The sequence below is a fragment of the Pipistrellus hanaki genome (genome assembly GCF_964339955.1).
Source record: "Pipistrellus hanaki genome assembly, chromosome: 3".
Taxonomy (NCBI): domain Eukaryota; kingdom Metazoa; phylum Chordata; class Mammalia; order Chiroptera; family Vespertilionidae; genus Pipistrellus; species Pipistrellus hanaki.
The window spans coordinates 110,456,206-110,465,028 of record NC_140505.1 but is presented as its reverse complement, the minus strand read 5'-3'; the positions used below and the strand labels follow the sequence as shown (position 1 = coordinate 110,465,028).

General features: G+C 37.5%; 1 pseudogene across 1 annotated transcript; it reads right to left on the bottom strand.

Annotated features, from left to right (window-relative positions):
• Positions 1–6,799: 6,799 nt before the first annotated feature.
• On the bottom strand, positions 6,800–8,021 carry LOC311618822 (protein tyrosine phosphatase type IVA 1-like; annotated as a pseudogene). The gene is made up of 2 exons: positions 7,755–8,021; positions 6,800–7,044 (listed from the first exon to the last, which is right to left on the bottom strand). The product of its transcript is annotated as a protein tyrosine phosphatase type IVA 1-like (transcript).
• Positions 8,022–8,823: the final 802 nt, after the last annotated feature.

The window sequence follows — 8,823 nt, the reverse complement described above, 5'->3', positions numbered from 1 at the left end:
ATGAGCATCTTAGAGGAATACTCAACATACTCTAGAATTCTCTAGTAGAATATTTAACAAAACAAAAAATTATGAGTACCTGATTTTAGAAACCTTTAATAAATGCACAGATTTTCTAGAAAGTAGGCCTAAGTATGTAATAGTGAAATCCAGGAACTCTAAAATAGAAAGTCTTGCATTGTCTGATTAATTCATTTGATGTTCATCAGATGGGTCATTTTCAGACCTTAAGTGAACCATGCACTTTACCTTGGGAAACATTGCAGTAAGACAGTCACCTAATCAACTGTTAATTTTAGCTTCCAGTATGGCCTAGCACAGCTAACTGCTTGTTAGAAGGCTATCTATATATAGATATAGATACAGATATAGATAGATATAGATATAGATATAGATATAGATATAGATATAGATATAGATATAGATATAGATATAGATATAGATATATATGCCTAAGTGACCATTATAACCGATCGACCAGTTGACAGATCACTATGATGTGCACTGACCACCAGGGGGCAGATGCTTAGTGCAGGAACTTCCCCTGGTGGTAGTGCGCTCCCACAGCCAACCTCCCACGGCTGGCCAACCTCCCATGGTCCCTCCCTCAGCTGGCCAGCCCTGATTGACCCCCATTGGGACTGGGCAAGATGGCCCCAATCAGCCCTGATCACCAGCCATGCCAAGGTACCCCACCTGTGCATGAATTTGCACACTGGGCCTCTAGTCAAAATATAAATAGTCCTGAGGACTTACAGTCTACTAGGTTTTCAATAAATAGAGATTACATCAATGATAAAAATATATATATATATGACTAGTATTGTTGGAAAGAATGAAATCTACCCACAGGCAACATCATACTCAATGGGCAAAAACTAAAACCATTCCCTCTAAGAACAGGAACAAGACTGGGATGCCCACTCTCATCATTCCTGTTTGACATAGTACTGTAAGTACTAGACATTGCAATTAGACAAGAAGAGGAAATAAAAGGCATCCAAATTGGAAAAGAAGAAGTAAAGTTATCCTTATTTGCAGATGACATGATATTGTGCATAAAAAAAACAAAAGACTCCATTAAAAAACTAATTGACTTAATAAATGAATTGGGCAATGTAGCAGGATACAAAATTAATGCCAAGAAATCTATGGCATTTCTATACACCAATGGTGAACTTATAGAAACAAAGACTAAAAAAGCAATTCCATTTACCATCGCACCAAAAAAAATTAAGATACCTAGGAATAAACTTAACTAAGGAAATAAGGGACCTATATGTGGAAAACTATATGGCACTGAAAAAAGAGATAGAGGAAGATGTAAACAGATGGAAGAACATACCATGTTCATGGATTGGTAGAATCAACATCATCAAAATGTCCATACTTCCCAAAGCAATCTATCGGTTCAATACACTCCCCATTAAAATACCAACAGCATATTTCACTGACCTAGAAAGAACTCTCCAAAAGTTCATTTGGAACAATAAAAGACCCCGAATAGCCACAGCAATCCTGAGAAAGAAGAGCAAAGTAGGAGGGATCTCAGTACCAGATTTCAAGCTGTATTGCAAAGCCACTGTTCTCAAAACAGCCTGGTACTGGCACAAGAACAGACATATAGATCAATGGAATAGAATCGACAACCCAGATATCAACCCAAATCACTATGCTCAATAAATATTTGACAAAGGAGGCATGAATATACAATGGAGTCAAGACAGTCTCTTCAATAAAGGGTGTTGGGAAAATTGGACAGATACATGCAAAAGAATGAAACTAGATCACCAACTTACAGCATACACAAAAATAAACTCAAAATGGATACAGGACTTAAACATAAGACAGGAAACCATAAAAATACTAGAGGCATCCACAAGCAGCAAAATCTCAGACATATGCCAAAAGAACTTCTTCACTGATACTGCCCCTAGGGCAATGGAAGCTAAAGAGAAAATAAACAAATAGGACTACATCAAAAATAAAAAGCTTTTTTACAGCAAAAGAAACCATCAACAAAATAACAAGAAAGCCCACTGTATGGGAGAACATATTTGCAAATGTTACCACTGATAAAGATTTAATCTCCAACATCTACAGACAGCTTATACAACTAAATAAAAGGAAGATGAATGATCCAATTAAAAAATGGGCAATGGACCTAAATAGAATATTTTCAAAAGAAGACAGAAAGAAGGCCAAGAGGCACATGAAAACATGCTCAAAGTCACTAATTATCCGAGAGATGCAAATAAAAACAACAATGCGGTACCATCTCACACCTGTCAGAATGGCCAACATCAACAAATCAACAAACGACAAGTGTTGGCGAGGTTGTGGAGACCCAGTAATCCAACTCCTAGGATTATATCCCAAGAAAATAGAAACACCAATCAGAAAGGATATATGCACCCCTATGTTCATAGCAGCACAGTCTACAATAGCTAGGATTAGGAAGCAGCCTAGGTGCCCGTCAGCAGATGATTGGATCCAAAAACCATGGTACATCTACACAATGGAATACTATGCTGCCATAAAAAAGAAGGAATTCTCATCATTTGCAGCAACCTGGATGGAATTGGAGAACATCATGTTGAGTGAAATAAGCCAGTCAATGAAAGAGAAACACAACATGACCTCACTCATTTATGGATAATAAAGAACATTATAAACTGATGAACCAAAAGATAGATATAGAGACAGTAAAGCAACAAGCAGACTGTCAAATTACAGCAGGGAGGGTAGGGAGATCTGGGGGAGATAATAGATCAACTGAAGGACTTGTATACATGCATGTAAGTACAACCAATGGACACAAAACTCTGGGGAGGGAGGATATATATGGGAGGGGGAGGGGCAATGGTAAGATATGTACACAGATAATAATTTAATAAAAAAACAAGAGGAAAAAAAAGAAAGAATGAATGAAATCTTTCTTGTACAGTGTTTAGAATAAATGCAATCCTTTTAATACTCTGGTCTCAATATTTGCTTTACTGTATCAAAAACCCAATTATCTGTATCAGCAAGTGACCCATAAACAAGATAAATTGCAATAGGAGCAGTGTCTTAGAGACCAGATATAAGTCTGTGGTAATAAAATAGACCCAAAGTCTGTGTTTTCAGTTTATCTATTTTTTATGGGTTTTTAGTTTATTTAATACAAGTGTGGATAAGCATGAACGATAATTCCATAATAGGTGAGCTCAAGGCTTGGAAATACGTGCATTGGTTCAAACATAACTGTAAAACACTGCACTATGAGATTTGACTCAGCTTTTTAAATCTTTTACACCTGCTCAAAAATAGCTTCCATAAAAGAAAATCAGATACGTGAATAATTCACAACACAAATGCTCTTGTGTGGGTGGAAGCTAAGTGGTGTTTGCCTTTGTCTCATTTTATATGGTGAAATCTGCAATTATAACATAAATTCCTTTCTAAAATGGCAAAAAAAAAAAAATCTAAATTAGCAACTGACAGCTGCAGGACTAATGGGAATTTGCTGGTTGCCTGATAGCGTCACCAAAAATAAGCCACAATAGGTGTTTTCCTCAAGTCTTTTCATTGTCATTGTCTTTCTTTTTCTTTTCTCTGCATAGAATGTAAACGATTGTAAACTGTGTGACAGTACAGAAGCTGACAGATAATTCAAGGCTACTTTTGCATTGTCCACCACAGGAGCAAATAAGTCTTGCTTTTCAACCAAAAACTGCTTAACATGTGCACTTGACCTTGATGCCTATGACTTCATCTAATTTTTCAGAGAAACTTGAAGTTTGTATGATAGTAGGGATATGATAGTAGGGGCCAGATAAATGGGTGCATTAATTATGTTTTTGTTTTTATTTTCTGTGTCTTAGGTTTTGACATTTTGGGGATCTTACAAATATAAAAAGAGAGGGCCCCTCCCAGGACCAGTTAATTCCTAAAGGTAACATTTTACTCATGAACACAACTCTTATATACAAACCAACCAAACCTGAGCCCATATGCCTCAACCACCTCCTTTATCTAACTCTCATGTGCCAAGCCTGATTCCTCTGCTCTGAAGCATTCCAAGGCCAGGTACCAAGCAACTAGAGACCACTCCTGTAACCCAAAGCCAGCCAGAATTATTGAAACTAATCAATTTTAGCTGTTTATTCTGCCCTGCCTTGCCTTTTCTGCAGAAAACCCAATAAAGGTACTGGCCTGCGCTTTCCTCTTGTTCCTTTCTGCCTCCTCACCAAACCTGGTGCTCCCCATGTGGCCCTGTGTGACATGGCACACCCACTCATCTCCAGAATTGTAAGTAATAAATTCTTCTTTCAATAGTATTGGCTTCTCTCAGTCACCTCCATAAATTAAAATCCCATGGCCACAAATATGACAAAGGACTTCTGTAGTCACTTTTAAGAACATGGCATTTTGGCTTCGACCTGGCTCAGAGACCAATCTACTTTCACAAAAGCATTGCGAGTGACCACAGAACAGAGCTGAGAATGGGGCAGGCATTCTCCCTTCACCTCTGCCCATTTCCTATGTGGCCCAGGAGTGCATGGGATGCACACCCTCTTGTGGAGTTCTATCATGACATGGAAGTCCAGAAAACTTGTGTGGCCTTCTAAAGAAAGTAAGAGTGCAGATCGATAGAGGAAGTGAATATATGGAGCCCCGTCCTCATGATTCATCACATGGAGCCACCAGAGTAACAGCACTGATGATAATGACCGCTGTGAATAGGCATTTACTGAGTGCCCTGGCTCTGTGCCCATGTGTTACATGCATCATCCCATTGAACCCTCACAGCAAAGCTATGAGGTAAGTGCTATCATTATCCCATTTCAGAGAATTTAGAGATGAAGGTCACTGGATGAAGGTCACGTATTTGATAACCAGTGCCCTGGGACTAGAGAGACCAAATCTAAATCCATAGCCTCTGCTCTAAACCCCTACCTACAATATATGACATCAGTCAAACTGAATGAGGCTGCTTCTCCCTTGACACAGAATTCACAAGCACAATCCTTTTTGTGAATTAAACGTCAGTCTGAAGACCTCCCCCGCTAGCTAGCATTTCTAATTGGCTGGTGGGTGGTGCCATGTCGCCTTCCAAACCAAACATATTTTTGGTAGATATCCTGAAGTGCAGCCAACTCAAGGCAATATTGCATAATAAGCAACCATCTTGATTTCTATTGATCGCTTTTCCTGGAATTCAGTGCCCTTGCTACCTCCACAGCTGACCCAGATGACTCCCAACACTGCCCTCTGTGATCTGGGCTCCAAATTATTTTTCCATATAACTAAACACATCAGAATTCCATCCCCTCTCCTTAAAATTTTATTTTAATTAAATTTATTGGGGTGACATTGGTTAATAAAATTATATAAATTTCCCTATTTTTAAATTAAATCAATCAAGAGCTCTAGATTCGGATGGACCTGGCTTCTAATTCCAGCTGTTTGTTTTTAACTGTGTGACCTTGATCCCCACTTTCCTCATCTGTAAAACTTCCAAAGTAGCATGAACTTCCTCGGCTGTTTTTAATGATAAATTCATTTCATTTACTTAGATGTTTAGCTCTCAAACTAGATTTTTACAAGTTGGTGAATACTGGCAAATTATTTCTCCCACATAACTATAACCACACATTTGCAGGCAGTACAGATATATGGTTGAACTAACATTAATATACATTACCATTGTATCAATTAATAATAATAAAACCAATTTTCAAGTATCCAAATATTATGTTATCATAGCTCAATGGCATATAAATATTAAATGTGTGCTCAATTCATTAGCAAAATTCACTTTTTTTTTATTTGCAAGAGAGGGTAGGAAGGGAAAAAAATCTCAGTTCAAACAAAAATAAGTTGGTAAGCAACTTCAGAAAGTTTTTAAAAAATATCAAAATTTCAGAATTTTTATGATTAAGAATTGTTTTACAATAATAAAGCATCTCCATCTTTAAATAATATTTGTTATATTAAAATATTTGTTATATTAAAATATAGAATATTAAAATATTCTATATTTCTGCACAAGACAAAGGCAACATTCTTTTCTCAGGGCCTCCCTGTGAGTTGCACCCCAAGTGCAAACATTAAAATTAACCATATGGCTTTTTGTCTGGAGACATTAAAGACATGTGTTTCTGTACAATGCAGATTTTAAAAATAGAGGCTTTTCATAACAGCACAAAATGAGATTTATAGAAAGACAGTAAGTAATCTCTGAGACTTGATGTAAAAAAAAAAAAGTTGAGCAAACCTGATGTATACTTGCATGAATATGGGATATGGGAACATGCAGTGAGCAGGCAAATAACCATATCAGCCCTACTTTCTATGTTTGAAATGACTGAAGGGCTAAACTACATATGGTCCAGAGTGTTGAGAGTTCCTGGGATTTTAGTTCTGTATGATACTAAAAATATACAAGTAATATGCTGGGTATTTTGGCATCTAATCTTTCTAAATTTCTTATATATTAATAAGATTCTGGCATTGGAATAGACTAACTCAATACGGCATAATTTCAGGAAAAGTCAATTGGTACAAATGACAAGCATATTTTAAATGCTGAACAGTAAAAATCTTCTGTTAAGTGTCAAAATAGGTGAATCGTAACCCAAACATAGAGGTTGCAATTCTGTCAAACTCGTGGCCTGCTAAAACTGCTTTTCAGTACTCCGATGGGCGCTTCATTAGATTTATTCACAGAGCCAACATGCTGGCTAATATGTATGACAAATTAGATCCCGTCTCAAGTTCCACTTCCGAGGCAATGGCATCAGGCACCCCGGTTTTATTGAACGCAACAGTTGTTTCTATGACCGTTGGAATCTTTGAAGTGCAGCCACGTTTTAAGACAATACTTCTCCAAACACAGAAGTTGCTTGCTGTTAAAAGCTCCATGCCGCTTTTGTCTTATGAACTATACTGCCTCTCATATTTCATTCCATCTTTGATTAATGCCAGGGCAACAAAGCACTGGAGCTCTCCCAAGGCCTGCAACAGAAAGAACAGCAATATAACAACCAGGTTCTTCACGAAACAATTTTTTAAAAATGTTTTTATAGAAGGTCATGGTTCAATTCTCGGTCAGGGCACATGCCTGGATTGTGGGCTAGGTCCCCCCAATAGGAGGCAGCCAATCAATGCTTTCCTATCAACAGAGTCTCTCTTTCTCTCTGTCCCCCTCTTCCTTCCTCTCTGGACAATCAATAAAAATTCATTAGAAATAAATAAATACAATGAAATGATAAAAATATGTTTCTATTGATTTTTTTTTTTAGAGTGAGTGTGAAAGGGAGAGATAGAAACATAGATGATAGGGACCTAACTGGTTTGGTTCAGTGGATAGAGCATCGGCCTGTGGAATGAAAGGTCCCCAGGTTCGATTCCAGTCAAGGGCATATACCTTGGTTACAGGCACATCCCCAGTAGGAGGTGTGCATAAGGCAGCTGATCGATGTTTCTCTCTCTTCTATGTTCCTAACTCTCTATCCCATCTCCCTTCCTCTCTGTAAAATACATTATATATATATATATATATATATATATATATATATATATATATATATATATTTTTTTTTTTTTTAAGAAACATAGATGATAGGAAAACATTGATCAGCTGCCTCCTACACACCCCCTAGTGGGATCTAGCCCACAATCCAGGCATGTGCCCTGATCGAGACTCGGACCATGACCTCTTAGTTCATAGGTCAATGGTTCAACAACTGAGCAACACCAGCTAGTACAAAACTTAATTTTTATAAGACTTTACCAGCTATCAGCAGTCTGATTGGTTGGTGTTATGCCATCATCAAAAGGCCAGTCACGAATACAGGTGCCTTCTTTCTCCACAAGGTAGTATCCTAAGTTGCTTCATATATTCTCACTATTGTGGTAACTCTGTACTTAAGTTCCTCTATAAAATTGTTCAAGATTGCATTGGTTGGATTGTGTGTAATAAAAAAAAATCTCATGTTCTTGTATTTGATTTCCATTGGAGCTGGGCAGTTCATTCGAACGTTGTTAATTTAGTTACAAAACACTCAATAGGATTACAAAACAATTTAAAAATTAAGTACATAAGTGATGCGAAGAAATGGAGTTTACCTCAATATGCTCCACTTTGAAATTTTCAGTGCTGGGAGTATGAAGTTGGGAGTAATGGGAAGTGAAATTAATCTCCCAATAAGAAGCAGCAATTCTTCAATCCAATAACACTTGTTTCATATATAACAAGTATATTCCAAGTAATAACACTAGTTTCTGGAGGCAAAAAGGAGTCAGCCTCTTTATATTCTGAACAAATATGGCTTGATAAACCAGCCATAAAAGAAAGCATTGGCCTGGCACATCCACTAGGAATTCAAAAGAAATACAGGACATTGTGATACAACTAGACAGTAGAATAAATGAAAATTAAGCAATGGAGCTAAAAGAGAATGCAGTAAAGAGGTTAATGAGGGGAATGACGGGGAGAGGAGGATGTAATACTTTCAACAATAAAGATTTTTTTTAAAGCAGAGAAAGTAAAAAAAAAAAAAAAAAGAAAAGAAAAGAAAAAAAGAATGCAGTTTACAGTTTTCCAAATGTTTGCAGCTCTCATGTCATAAAGTCTAGAAAGAGCCGAAACCGGTTTGGCTCAGTGGATAGAGAGTCGTCCTCCAGACTGAAGGGTCCTAGGTTCGATTCCAGTCAAGGGCATGTACCTTAGTTGTGGGCACATTCCCAGTGGGGGGTGTGCAGGAGGCAGCTGATTGATGTTTCTCTCTCATCGATGTTTCTAGCTCTCTATCCCTCTCCCTTCCTCTCTGTAAA